Genomic DNA, 15,936 nt, shown 5'->3' with positions numbered 1-15,936 from the left:
TATAAATATATAATAACTTTAATTTAAATAACATGAAAGCAGAGTTTATGACAAAACGATCATCCAGCCACCGCAAGTATCGCCCATTCACGAGTATCACGCATGAACCAGCCATCGCCTCCACCGACCATATTTTAAGAAAGGGAACGACCAGCGCTACGTTTTTTACTTTGACTCAGGATTTCTTAGTATTACCTTTTTTTGGAAAGTGACATAATTCCCAACACATTGTTCTTCCATTTTCTCTGGTTTCTCTTCTTCTGGTTCATACTCATTCTCTTCATTGTTAACACAGGTGAAAAACAAGTCGAGGATGTGTATTCGTCGAGCGCGTGGCCAATATCGGGAGGAATCGTGGAATCCGAGGAGCCGACGGAACGACAGGTCTTGTTGACTGGTCACGAGGACGGCTCCGTCAGGTTCTGGGACGTCAGCGGCGTCATTATGACGCCTTTGTACAAGTACACAACCTCACATCTGTTTAGGTAATTTCTTTTTCATTTCTCATACTCGGAAAGTAATGTTGTTTTGATCTGATTATTGGGTGGAAAATGCTGCTTCCCTCCGTAGAGAGGGAAAAACTCATACTTCCCACCTAAGGGCCGGAATGAACTTTGAAAATAGAACTGTTGTCATCTGTGAAGAGTTTTATGTAAAAACAAACTTATTAAAAAATATGCTGCGGCCATGTGTTTTTCTAAACAGCCAGTGTGAACATAGCGTAAACTTCTTTGAGCGGAATAAGCCGCAACAATTAAGCGGTGAATTCCATATTTAAAATTTAAAAAGTTGATATCAATTGTCCAAATTTGACAAGTAATTTTAAATAGGTACTACTAATATTATTATATATTATCAATAAATAGTTTAGATAAACAACTACTTTCATCTTCCTCATATTCGAAATGAAAAGTAAAGTGCTTAACACGGGTAAAAAAATCAATTCCTACTCGGACTATAGCCGCCCTTGCTGCGCTTGGGCGTCTTTTTTTTTACGTATTTACATTGTGTTTGTGGACCAGTGCCTACTGCCTTCTAAGCTTCTTGCAACTTCTGTGCAAAGTTTTAACTTACGGAACTAATATGAACCGTATAGGCTAACGAGTTTTTAATTGCAAATTCGTTATTCATATACTGGTTTGGTGTTAACATGGGATGATATTTTTATATAGAAATCTCTTTTTCTATACTACGAATTAGAGATATTAGTAGCAGTAGAACGAATTGTCATTCACCTCAATACCCCCGTTTAAATTCTCGTTACTTCTTTAATTCTCGCTGAATGACGTGTAACATCCCATCTGTTGCCATTAATTCTTGCGTTACCTATACTAGTATAGAATATTGTTACGAATAAATTAAATTTGTAACCAAAATTTTAGGACGATGCGGGAATCAAACCCGCGACCTCTCGGGTTCCGTCAAGACGTAGCAGCTTGTCATGCATACTATAGTTATAATTAATGATCTAAGCTTGCTAGTTTAATCAGTTTGAGATTTTCCACAAAATATCACTTGACTACGGCGATGTGTTATGCGTAATTCGTATAATACTGCTGTTTCCCATGTTTTTGTGACATGTAACAACATGTTAATATGCTATCTCTACCAATGTTCTTACTAATCAAGATTACATATAGATAGGTTACCGAGTCGAGATTTAAAATGTAAACAACAGCTCAACCTAGCCGAAACAGTTTGATATGCGTAATCATTGCTTGTCCAATGGATGCCGAACAGAGATAATCTAGAATGTTCCATTTTTCATCTCGATTCGTTCGCTACTATTCAGCTTACTAACATTTGCTTTTTATCGCTTGCTTCACTCAAGGGGACTGAAAAGATCTTCTCCAAGGTAATATCATCATAGCTACTGCTTAAGGCTTTATATTGTCTTGCTTTTAAAACCTTATCCACATGATTTCCAAAGAACAACGGCTAACGAAAGCCAGCGAAAGGTCAGGAAGGTCTTAGCTTCATCTGTCTCGCCACCATAGTCTTACAATATGATAGCGTATAATCCTGCCGCCGAATTCCACCTTCGCACGACACGCCCCAAGTTAGGATATCATCCCCACCATCTGGATGTGTGGCGGTCCTCCACAGTGCGGTTTTCAAGGAGCTTTCTTCCACGTACTACAAAGCTGTGGAATGAACTTCCTTGTGCGGTGTTTCCGGGACGATACGATATGGGTACCTTCAAAAAAAGCGCGTACACCTTCCTTAATGGCCAACGATGGATCGGAATGGATCGGCAACGATCCTGTGATTTCTCTGGTGTTGCAAGAGAATGTGGGCGGCGGTGATCACTTAACACCAGCTGACCCGTACGCGCGTTTGTCCTCCTTTTCCATAAAAAAATAATAATTAATAAACACAGCATGCGAGATGAAAGAACATCTATAAAAGAGATACAGTAAGATGGGAAGGGAACAATAGGATATTGTTACTGTAACCGATTTTGGTTAACAAACCGTAAACAATCAGCCATGCTTGTCATATGCTCCTTATCATTTTGAATATGAAACGACTAGCTAACGCACGTTGACATTGTCAAATCAAAATTGGTCACGCATTTGTCGGGCAGTTAGGTCATCTATACGCTAGTATATTCGTAAGTCTATGGTATATGGTAACCACTGTCCGTCTGTTTGTAAGCGCGCTGTATATCATAAACTGCAATAGTTTTTCAGCTGAGATTTTGACTGAGCTTGTATTGCCGTTATTTGACAAAAAATAATAGAAACCAAGATGGCGATTTTCAAAATGGCCGCCAAGTACACCAAAGTATTTAAAACTTGTTATATCTTTTGTCATGGGGCGGAAACTTCACTGAACGAGCCGGACTCGTACTTGACTGGATTTTATTTTTATAAAATTTCTGCTGAGTGCTTGGTCTGTAGGTGACCGTGACCTGACTGCACGTTTAGATTGTAGTGTAATCTTTAGTAGCACATCCAATCCACAAACACTGAATACTAAACATCAATCCAAAATAAATAATAAAGATATTAACACCTTAGAAACTTATCTCCCCAAACTAGGCATTGCCTATGGGTGCAAGACTACTATATACTTAACTAGCGGACCCGAAAGACGTTGTCCTGTATACACGTCTTAAATTTTAAAAATCTGTCCAGCCGTCAGGAGGAGTTCACTATCATACACATGGGCAGGAGAATTACATATGGACTGAATTGAAAATCAAAACCAATCTCAAATTCACTGGAACACACAAAAAAAAATCATCAAAATCGGTCCTGCCGTTTTGGAGGTAGTTCAATTGTAAATCTTAACCATCCTCGAATCCACTTGAACACACAAAAAAATTCTTTCAAATCGGTCCAGCCATTTAAGAGTTCACTGTCAATACACGTACAGAAGAATTGTATATATATAAAAATACGATATATATACCTACATAGATAAATAAATATAACTGTTTGCGCCTCCCGCTACCTCTAGTTCAGTAAGCGGGGTCTACTGGGCTGTATGGGTCGTTGTTATATCACAAGGTTATATTATTTTTGTTTTGCAGCGGCGAAGAAATCGGCGAGAACAATGACAGTCAAAACGAAGAGGAAGAATGGCCACCGTTTAGGAGGGTTGGCACTTTTGATCCGTACAGTGATGACCCGAGGCTTGCTGTCAAAAGAGTGAGTATATAATAAATACAATTATGTATCCATTAATAAATTTTATCCATAACTGTCCAGTAAGAAAACATAATTGTTGTAAGACCAGAACAACGCATCACAGTAACAGATTAGCTAGGGTTAAAGTTTTAACCTTACCATTTGTGCTCAGTGAGTCCTACCTAGAATGATGTCTGGTATTTTATTGCAAAATTAAAAACCATGACCTATGAAGGAGCCCTTAACCCTACCTAACTTGAATCAAAGTACGAAAGTGGAAAATATAATGAGTTTTTAATTTTTCAGGTTATATTGTGTCCACTGTCCGGTATGCTGACGATAGGTGGCGCTGCCGGCCATATAGTAGTTGCCGGCTTGAAGACAGCACCGGCCACGGCTGAAGTCAAGGTGACACTTTGCAGATATAATAATAATATATACGAACTTTTGTGAATAGTGAATTAGATACGTAATACTTTGTAAAACACTAGATTTTTTATTTTTTATCATAAACACTGATTTATAAAGCTTATGTGCATGAGAATTTCCAAGAAACTCAATAAAAATGACAGCTCTTTTAAAAGTTGCTATGTACTATATTAAGTTAATTGAACTAGCTGTATTCCCAATTACGTTTACAGTAAATTACATAAAATATCGTGCCATTAAGTTACTTCTAGATTTTTAGTGTTACACCTAAAAGAACTCTGTAGTATGTCATTATATATAATAAAGACAAGTAACTATTGTAAGGCAACAACGCAAGGTCTTGCAAAAAAATTAGAAACGTAATATAATATACTTTGGTTGGTTTTTATCCTGTATATTTCAATAGCTGTTTATTACGCCTGTTCTTGCTGTTAGTAGACTGTTTCCATTGGTTATTTACTCTAAATGAGATATTAAATAATGCATTTGAAATAAATGCAACGCAAATTTGTCCTTGAACAAGATTATTTTCACTTCCAAAATTAAATGAAATACATTTGTTTATTTTTTCAGTCAATAGCTGTGAACATAGTGTCGGATCGTGACGGGTTTGTGTGGAAGGGACATGATCAGCTGACACTTCGCTCCGGAGCACTCAGTTTTCCACAAGGGTACCAGGTGAATGCTATAAAAATTTATTTATTATAGTGTGCGCGGAAGCGCTAGTCACCGCCTGAGGTATGTGAGCGGCAGAGCGGGGGAGGTAGTAAACGTCAAGCTAACTCATTCTGCCGTCGACGATATATTATATCCCGTGCGTCTTGTCAATCGCGCCCTCCTTGTCTCACCCCTCCTTACTCACATACCTTAAAGGTGACTAGCGCTTCCGCGCGCACTATAATACGGCTTTACTCACGATTTATGGGTGTGGGTACCGACTAGTTTCGGATCATTCGGAGGTCCTTCATCAGGGTGAGTGTAGTTTTGAAACAGTTAGCTTACTGCTAACATTAAAAAAGCGAGTCCTAGTAACCATAACATCATCCAAACGAGTGTTGTAATGTTGTAATTAATTTCAATACAACACTCGTTTGGATGATGTAATGGTTATGACGACATTGGGTGTTTTAATGTTGGCAATATGCTAACTGTTTTAGAGTCTTTAATAGAGGATTTAAAGCATGGGTGTAGATAAAATGATTTACAACTACATTGAGCTCTGTATGATTACCACTTATTCTGACATACATTCGCCAGGCGAGCGCGGTGGCGCAGCTGTCGCCGCCCGCGGCCGTGACGTCGCTGGCCGCCCAGTGGGAGTGGGGCGTGGTCTGCGCGGGCACGGCGCACGGGCTCGCGCTGTTGGACGCCTTCCGCGCCGCGCCGCTCACGCACAAGTGCACGCTGAATCCCCACGGTAACTTCTTTTTTCTGATAATCAATGAAAAAATGAGCACATGACTCACCTGAAGTGAGTAGTGTTATCATCTCCTCCCAAAGCTGTGACACAATAATAACTATATATATGTACAACTGCGTAATAACTTTACGTAATAACCTTTGCATTTTTTATGAGTAAACATGACGTTCTTAAATCTTTTTCGTGGCTCCTATTCTCAGTAATTACTAAATTAATGCTATTGTATGCTTATTATTCACCATAATTTCAATAGATTAGACGAAAACTTCTTAAATTAACATTTTATTAATTTACTTTTGTTTGAAACCTGTATATTAGATTCTCATAGAAAGAACCGTTGTGATAAAATGCACGAAATATAATAAAATATGCATATGACTGAAATAAAGATTTTGAAATGTTTATTTAATAGTTCTGAATCACGCCTACTTCAACTATTTTCAAACAAGAAATTAATTTTAATAAGAGCACAAACGATTTGAAAAGCAACGCCATTGGTGTCAGAGTTAGTGGGATCTAAAATTATGCAAAAAAAAATAGCTTATGTCCACGTGTGTATTGATTTATGACTATTAAATTTTTATTCTATTATATCTATATAACTCACATCGAATAAAAAATATATATTCATAATCCCCATTGTACAAAATGTAACTTGGGTTATCGACAGATCACTCTGGTGCCGGAGACACGCCGATATCAAGGAGGAAATCATTCAAAAAGTCGCTCAGGGAGTCGTTCAGGCGGCTCAGGAAAGGCAGGTCCCAGCGGAGACAAACAACAACAGCTTCAAGCCAGACCACGCCCACACAAGTAATCCTAATTTATATTTAACTGATTTTTCAAGTCAAACTGACTCGATTTATAACCACAAATTAAATGATCATTCATCAGAATCAAGGATTAATTTTTGGTTTATAAAAATTTATGATGAAAAGAAACATAACATCCCACTTCTGATGTCAACATTAAGATTCATACGATTTTTAATAGAAAAAAATACAAAATACCGCAGTCGGCAATGGTAGTTGAAATAGCCATCAGAGAAGTGATGAAATATGCGTTGCAGTTATTTTATTGGTGAAAATCATAAATTTATGTATTTAGATATACAGTACCGACATGTAGAACAGGAATCCAAACTCTGTCATCATGACGATCAAGAATATTCATATATCTCGAATGATGTTTGAATTTGTTGTTCGAAATTGATCTGCGGATATCTAGAAGTGGAGAATATGTTCACTCTAGAGACATCTCAGGCAACAGTTTTTGTCTAGCACTTTTGCCTGCAGTCTTCAAAGCATTACATTATTTGTCCAGCCTAGTAAAAAGCCTGTGGAGAAGATAGTGGAGAATGAAGCTGAAGTGGTGAAGCCGGTCGAGCGCGCGGTGGAAGCCCGTTCGAACGACGACGCGTTCGGGTCCATGGTTCGCTGTCTCTACTTCGCGCGCACCTTCCTTATCAACAGTCAGTATACCTACATTACTAGTTTAACGCAGCCATGATTGCCATATTTGACTCTGTCTTCAATAGATTAGTCTTGCGCGAGACGCTGTTTATTTACCAATGGCAAAAAATTATTCTCATACAGTATGACTGGTGACACACTTAAGCAGAGTACTCGGTAATCGATTCTTTTTCAAATTTTGTAATACAATAAAGTACTTTGAACAAATTTTTGTAAATTATATAGATGAAGAGAAGAGTTTTCGTTAGTGAAGCGCAAGCGCCGACAGGTCCTTATACCCGCCTCCCCGCTCTATACTTCCGCTTCCGATTTAGACGTAAAACGACACTGCTCAGTCATGATTAATAAGAACTATGTGACAAATTTTAAAATATCTTTAAAAGTTCTAAAAGCAAAACTCTCTGTTTTGCTAAATTATAAGTTGTTTTTATATTTTTATTTTGTATGTGTAATTTAAAGTACTATTCATATCAAGCCGGAGGGCGTGCTATTCTTTTGCTCATGTATATAGAGGCTCTCGGATTCGTGAGATTTGTTATTACTTAAATTCGGTATCAAATTACATAAACAGAAAAAAGCCTTCTGCATTCAAAATGATTTAAAAAATTTACCATTGGGAGGCTTCTTTGCACAGGATGCCGGCTAGATTGTGGTTACGACAACGGCTTCTATTTCTGCCGTGAAGCAATAATGTGTAAGCATAATTGTGTTTCAGTATTGTGTAATGGGCAGGGCGTATCAATTACCATCAGCTGAACGTCCTGCTCGTCTCGTCCCTTACTACGATAAAAAATGAAAGAGTACCCTGTTGACTTTGTAAATAAATAAATAAGTATTTAAACGTTTACAGCACAGAATTCAGTTCCAACGCTATGGGCGGGTACCAACAATGGCACAGTGTTCGCTTTTACAATCAACGTCCCCTCCACGAACAAGAGGAAAGATGAACCGGTGAGAATACTTATTTTATTTCAAAACTTTTTTCTTTCATTTATGACTGATGTTCAATCCTTTTAAAAAATATCACTTAACAACAGGTGACCCGTACGCTCGATTGTCCTCCTATTCCATAAAAAAAAAAAAACACGATGGCTAGATGGGTAACAAAAATATATTTTAAATAATAGGGAGTGTTCGTTCTATATATATTCAGCTTCAGTCGAATAGTTTGTCATAATTGAAATATTCTCAGCGTTTTTTTTTAGTTCTATATTTTATTATCTTTTTCAGTTTAAAAAACATTCTATTTTTTCGTATATTGTATGGTAATTTTGGTTCGAATATACCTAAGATCAAAAAGTTGTTAATTGTTATATGTGAAAATTTTGTAAATTGATGACGTCTTGAAGGTAATGATCAATATTGTTGATAAGGTCTATAAATAATATGGTGATAATATTTAGTTTACAATTATTGTATTCGATTGCCATCTTGCAACCCTATTGCGGATCTGTAGATGGAATAGAATATTATAAAAATAGCGATACAAAAATTGCTGTTGATCGTAGAGGGTTGAAAATTTAGGGTTGTATGTATTTTTTAATGTTGTATCATAAAAAAAATTCTAAAGTTAAAAAAAATTAGGGGTGGACTACCCTTAACATTTACCGAATATGCACAGAAAATTTAATGAGAATCCATCAAGCCGTTTCGGAGCAGTTTAACTAAAAACACCGCGAGAACGAAAACACACGAGAATTTTATATATGACTAGCTGACCCGACAGACGTTCTGTGTATAAAATTAAGTTTATTTTTTATCTCCTGAGAAAGTTACAAAGATATAGATTCTAATTACTTATTCCTTTTTAATCTATTCTTTCAATTTGATTTCTGAACGACGGGGGTCATATCAAAGGAAAAACAAAATTGTTGATTTTATTTAATTCCGAACACTTTCATATTTATTCACCTTTTAAACCTTCCCTGGATGGACTTCCACAAATAATTCAAGACCAAAATTAGCCAAATCGGTCCAGCGGTTCTCGAGTTTTAGCGAGACTAACGAACAGCAATTCATTTATATATATATATATTTGTGTCATAGTTGACAAGTCAACTAGCGAAAGAGATTCAGCTGAAGCATCGAGCTCCGGTGATCAGCATCACAGTTCTGGATGGAGCGTCTGTGCCGCTGCCTGAGCCATTGGAGGTGAGTTAATCCATCTAAAAATATTCAGTACCAGCCTAGCGAAACTCTCTAAGAAAAAAGCGATTCACGCGATTGTATGAAACGAACAGTCATTGATAGATTGACAGGTGACGGCTATAATCTTGTAAAAAACGGAGATAGCTGAAATCCAATCTGTTCGCTTTCAAACTTAGCCGGATTATACTTCTTGGCCAATCGCCATACTGTAATTACTACTGTTTCAAACTTATGTCAAATCACTGCAGTTCCGCCTCTTATTACGTAGTATTTACATCCTCTTTGTTCAGTACTCCAAACTTATCTCATTTATAACTTAGTAGAATCCTAAAAATGTACCTTAATGCAGGTTTTTATTGGCGACGTAGTCCCGTTAGAAGGTGATAAAGGTGACTGACTATTTGTGATAATTTTAACTTCCATATGGATGATGTAAAAACTAACCTTTTAAGAGCTATCACGTTGTTTTACCCTTTTTCAAAAAAAGTTAGAAATGCAACAACAAAAATATATTTACAAAAAAGTATGAAATTAAATCACATATTTTCTTCTAATTTATAAAAAACGATTAAACAGTTGGTTGCCTTGCCGCTTTTCGGTCAATGTGTGGACGGGAAATAATTGACGATAGTTTATAATTGAATCATATTTTTTACCCAGTAATCTAAAAGCTGTAGCTTACGAAAATTTTTGACAAATGAAATGTTTAATCTCTTCGAAGTCGCGCCTTTAGCTACAAGGCTAACCATGATATATAAAGACATACTGCACATTTTGGTGTCAATGTTAGGCGATGGCTCGATAGCTATGTACCTTATCGTTGGATACGGCGACCAGGACCCATTGCGTGGCCTGCGAGTGCGGACTGCACTTAATACCAATCAATTTCTATGTTTGAGGTCACACAAAATCCCTATTTTACGACGTCTCGCCTGTGTCAACCGCGGAAGAACTTAAATCAAGAATTATATGCGCAGAAAATGTGATGCTGTATAATTTGATTTTTTTTTTTTGGAAAACTAGGAAATTTTAGCGTACTGCTAGCGTAAATGCTTGGGAGACTTTCTTGCGCCGCTTCTTTTCTCTCAGAGCGTCATTTGTTTTCGAAGCGGTATTAGTATATACATATTAGAAATGACATCAAAAAGGATTGTAAAGGAATCAATTTTGATAAAAAAATGCCTTTTATGCTATAACTACTGGTGTGATAATAGCTTGCTTGTATCGTAGGTGGAGCGAGGCGTGTCTCCGTTACCAGAGAGCGGCACGCAGCGAGTGGTGATCGTGTCGGAGGAGCAGTTCAAGGTCTTCACGCTGCCATCCCTCAAGCCGCACAACAAGTACAAGCTGACGGCGCACGAGGGGGCCAGGGTTAGTTTTTCATGACTTTATCTCCACAAACTACAGAATCGCGCGGATAGTTCTCGCCATAGACTTGGGGTATAATAGCGCGTAGACGGCCTGTCAGATCGGTGATGTATGACAAATTTTAGTGTGTCATTATTACTGCGTTGACTGGTTTAATATACAAAAATACTTAGAAAGAAGCTAATGCCAAAATTCGTTGATTCTTTACGACTTGTCAATTAATAGAATTGTCTGGTCTTATTATACCATTATACAAGTGATACTTAAATTAAAAACATATTACTATCGGCATGATAATTGAAAGAAAAAAAGACAATTTATGATATAAATTATGCTTTACTTATTTATAAAATAAAAATATTATGTAATATAAAAACTCTCGGGAAACAGACCTCAAATCTGGCGCCTTAGACCACTTGGCCAACCAGACTAGAAGCCGTAGTTGAAATTAATTGTTCGACTTCACCCTACTCTGCGGCCGGCTGGAATGCGATATGCGATAGATAGATGAAACTATTTAAAGGTTTCATTTTAAAATTCCGTCTATATCGGCCAGGTCCGGCGCACGGCGTTCGGGTGGTTTGAGTGCGAGAGCGGAGGCGAGCGACACCGCGAGTGGTGTCTGCTCTGTCTAACGAACCTCGGCGACTGTCTGCTGCTAGCCACCGACCTTCGTCGCCAGCTGAACGCGGCCGCTGTCCGCCGAGAAGACATTAAGTAAGTATGAAGGTCACCTAATTACAAAGACCTTTAAAGAGATTAGACCGACAATGCAAACCGATACTGTGAAGTCTGCGTCGACCAATTTTTGCGGGAGATATGGGCGTGGCGTCAATCCTTATCCTTCCTTATGCGTCTAAGTTCTATATTAATTGGTAGGTTGGAATCGAGAGTAATGCCAAGAATTATAGCAGCGGGGAGAGGTGGTAAACCTCTCCCCTCTGCTATTAACTGCTTAAAAACACTCGCTACAACATTGACTATATATAAATTATATATTTAGTTTTAGTAGTTATACAATATACTAGTTTACTTCGGCATACGTAACTTTTTTTTCATTTTAAATATGAATGACGTGTCATTAGCAAACAATACTACCTACCTTATGTTTTTTTTTACATCGTTCTTCATTGGGAGGTACTTTTGATAGAAAGATTTTCAAAGATGTTAAGTTAAATGTTAGTTATAATTTGGGTACTGCTCGAGATTATGATAACAATTGCTTATGAATAACATCAATTGCAAAGTTTATATGAATGTAGTATTCTATTCATGGACTGTAATAAGACTCCATTTGGAATAAAAAAAAAACTTTTTGCAAATGTAGCATTTACAATTTGTATTATTTTCTATGCTTTACAAAAACATTTTATTTTACAAATGTGTGAGTTTGGCGACTAGTCACTTCTACTTTCTATTCAGTGTATCTATAAATATAATCGAGTAGTTTGTAGTAATAATGTTTCTTTTTTTAATGAAAATAAGGGACGAGACGAGCAGGACGTTTAGCTGATGGTAATTGATACCGCTCAGGATTCTTGAAAACCCCGAAAAACTGCGCTCGTCACCTTGGGAGATATAAGATGTTATGTCTCATTTGCCCAGTAATTTCACTAGCTACGGCGCCCTACAGACCGAAAAACAGTAATGTAACATTACTGCTACACGGCAGAAATTGGCGCCGTTGTGGTACCCATAATCTAGCCGGCTTCCTGTGCACAGGAGCCTCCCACTGATAAATATAGTCGCTATCCTATAATTTGACATTATCATTAATTATATTTGCAGCGGCATTACCAGTCTGTGTTTCTCGAAGCGTGGCGAAGCTCTCTATTTGCATTCATCATCCGAACTACAGAGAATAACGCTGTCCGCTACCAAGGTGAGTAAATAAATTATATTTATTGATCTTATACCAACCAGCAATATCTATAAGTAAAATGTACTACGAAGGTCACGTAGAATTTTCGCAAAATTAATAATCTACCGGCGTAAGGGAATCTCGACCTTATGTCTAACTTACTAAGATAGAGTATGGAATAACTAGCTGTCACGTAAACAACTTGTTTACTTATTTATTATTTACTACGTTGAAGTTCCCGGGTATGTATTATTATTATAATGTACTGCACTTTACGACATCATTCGAGATAAATCCTTAGAGGTTTAAAATAAAACGTGAGGTGCTTATTTTTTCATAAGTAATTGGAATGAAGTAACGTTCAGTGCGATGTATAACGAGTTGTTTGTACGTGGTAAAATTGTTTTGTTGACAGTTGGAATATGTTATAAATTATCTGTGCAAATATAGTGGAATACGATTCCGAACCCAATAGTCGTTACACGTAACAATACCAATTTATATAAATTTCACATGTTTTAATCATAAGCATCAAATATATTTTAATTATATGTGTTATACTAATATATTATGGTATGATTAATTGGACGTAATTCCATAAAAATGTTCCAAACCACAATCATTTCGAAATTGAGTTAAGGACACAAAACTGGTCACGTGATTCATATTAACGGACTGACAAAAAATGGCAGCCCCACTGTCACTCTTTAAATGACATCATGACTTACGGCCGTTCCCAATATTCAGTCTGTCTCTTACTTGAGATAAAAATCGTAACTATCGTTGACTTTTCTGTCCCAATAAACATATCGACGGTAACTCACCTTATCCGGTAACACGCTGTCTGTCAATCTGACGACGTATAGCTTACTAGCGATAGAAGTGTGTATGGAAATTGCAATAATTCACGCGTCCCAATATAAGGCGATAAGAATGACTCATCGGGTATCTTGGGACAGATTATTGACAGCTAATTACTGACAGTAGAAGGTAGTAATTTATCTCTATCTGTAGATAGTATATTGGAAACGCCCGTTAGTAGCCCAACCCATATGTATGGAATACACTAATATTTATTAAACTTTAAACACGAATTCCTTAAAATGGGATCTTTTTGGAACGTTTTTCAGGAACTACGTCCAATTAATGATGCACAATGTTTATGGTTTCAGGTAACAGTAGCTCAGTGTCACGTGTTACTATCGCCGTGGGCTGTCGCGTTAAAAAACTCCGCCGAAGAAACGCCCCTTACGAACGGTGAACACAAGGTGAGTTTTAATCTAGTGTTGTAGTTTAATTGACTGTTACTTCAAAATATATTCTTGATAATGTAATGTATGTTCATAGGCACATAAGTGAATTTGCTACAAACTGTCATAACCATAATGTTAACACCAGGAACAAACATAAACTTTTAATGCCTACTACTCGGCTAAGTCGAGTTAGTAAGTCTTTTGTGGGGCGATGTATATGATTTTACAACAAGATACCAGAAAATCTTCAAAACAAAAGACCGCCCTCAGGCTATTAAATAATAAGTTTAATTGTACAATATTACTTTGTAAACATATTTTTTTGTTGAAAAAAGAAGCCCGCTGAGTTTGTTGCGCCCATTCTTCTCAGGTCTGAGGCATTGGTTTTGGAACGGGTGGTAGTTTTTGACTTTCAATAAGTGATGTCACATCCTATTTTGAATAAAAATTTTTGAATTTGAAAGTGTAAAAGTTTTGTGATAACATACTGACCTCTCATTCCTTCTATTATGTACATATGTATATATGTGTGTACTGGAAGAAATCACTGAACTGCGATAAGTTCTCCTAATTATGCTACCATTACCATGTAAAAATTATAACACTGTTATTTAAAGCGCAATTAAGGATTTTATATTCGTAAATTACATAGCCCTACTAGCGTAGAAGTATTTATCTACGCCTATACTTTAAATCCTCTATTAAAGATTCTCAAACTGTTGGCTTATTGACAACATAAAAACTCCCATGTCCTAATAACCATTACATCATCCAAACGAGTGTTGTAATGAAATTCAGTACAACATTATCATCATCCGTTTTCATAACAACACTCCTGTGGATGATATTATGGTTACTAGGACTGGCTTTTTTAATGTTAGCAGTAAGCTAACTGTTTCAGAATCTTTTATAGAGGATTCATATTATGGGTGTAGATAAAGTCTTGTATGCAACTCTTGATAATTAGGTATTAAACGACTCATGCGATACTATTATCACATTAGTGTTTTAATACCCCTTATTACACAACAGTGGCATAAATAACTATAACAGTATGTTAAGATTTGACTGGCAGAGTTGTAAAGTTATAACAAATTCATTATATTTACGTGTAAACGGGCGGTGATGATCACCTTAGATTATCTTGACAGCTGTGAAAACGTGAATATGAGTTTAGATTTAACCTCTATTTTGAGCAATTCACGCACACTAAACTATTATTTCAGGCTTTTTATCGGTTGTCTAGTATCTATATAGACGTATAAATTATCTAAGGTGATCACTTAACGTCAAGTGGCCCGTACGCTCGTTTGTCCTCTCTGCCATAAAAAAAATCAGATTATCTGTATTTGTCATATAAACTATGGAATGCGTCGGATTCGCCGCAGTTTACGGTCTTCAAGATCACCGATCCCATGAGATCATTTAGCAAATCAGAGGTTAAATCTGGTGGTCTCCCGTGCTCTGTGAACGGCTGGATCTCTTGGCGTTGCGTAGAGACGTCGCTTCATTGTGTGTCTTCTACCGCATTTATCACGGGGAGTGTTCCGAAGAGCTGTTTAACCTGATTCCTGCCGCCGAATTCCACCTTCGCACGACACGCCACAAGTTAAGATATCATCCCCACCATCTGGATGTGTGGCGGTCCTCAACAGTGCGGTTTTCAAGGAGCTTTCTTCCACGTACTACAAAGCTGTGGAATGAACTTCCTTGTGCGGTGTTTCCGGGACGATACGATATGGGTACCTTCAAAAAAAGCGCGTACACCTTCCTTAAAGGCCGGCAACGCTCCTGTGATTCCTCTGGTGTTGCAAGAGATTGTGGGCGGCGGTGATCACTAATAACAGGTGAGCCGTACGCTCGTTTGTCCTCCTATTCCATAAAAAAATCTCATTCATAACCTTAAACTCATTTCACTTGTAACAATGTCAATATTGAAAACTTATTTTATTTGTTACCTTGTGTACCTAGTACAGTATAAAGATATATAGATAGACCTTATTGGACACGCGCATAAAAGCATCAGGCATTTTCGAGGTAGGAATTCCAGATTTCGCTGTTATAAGATAAGATTTCGAGAAGTTTTGCCGTTCAATGTGCAGCTTTAATAATAAAATTCTCGTAGCTATATCTAACAACATTAGGAACCCCATGTATAAAAGGTCATCACATGGGAAACATATATTTTTTTTTATGAAAATCAGGGACGAGACCAGCAGGACGTTCAGCTGATGGTAATTGATACGCCCTGCCCATTACAATGCAGTGCCGCTTCAGGATTATTGAAAAACCAGAAAATTCTGAAAGGCACTACAACTACGCATCTTGAGACATAAGATGTTAAGTCCCA

The sequence above is a fragment of the Leptidea sinapis genome, chromosome 18, assembly GCF_905404315.1.
Source record: "Leptidea sinapis chromosome 18, ilLepSina1.1, whole genome shotgun sequence".
In the NCBI taxonomy this organism is placed as follows: domain Eukaryota; kingdom Metazoa; phylum Arthropoda; class Insecta; order Lepidoptera; family Pieridae; genus Leptidea; species Leptidea sinapis.
The sequence above is the reverse complement of the archived record's forward strand: the minus strand, read 5'-3'. Positions refer to the sequence as shown.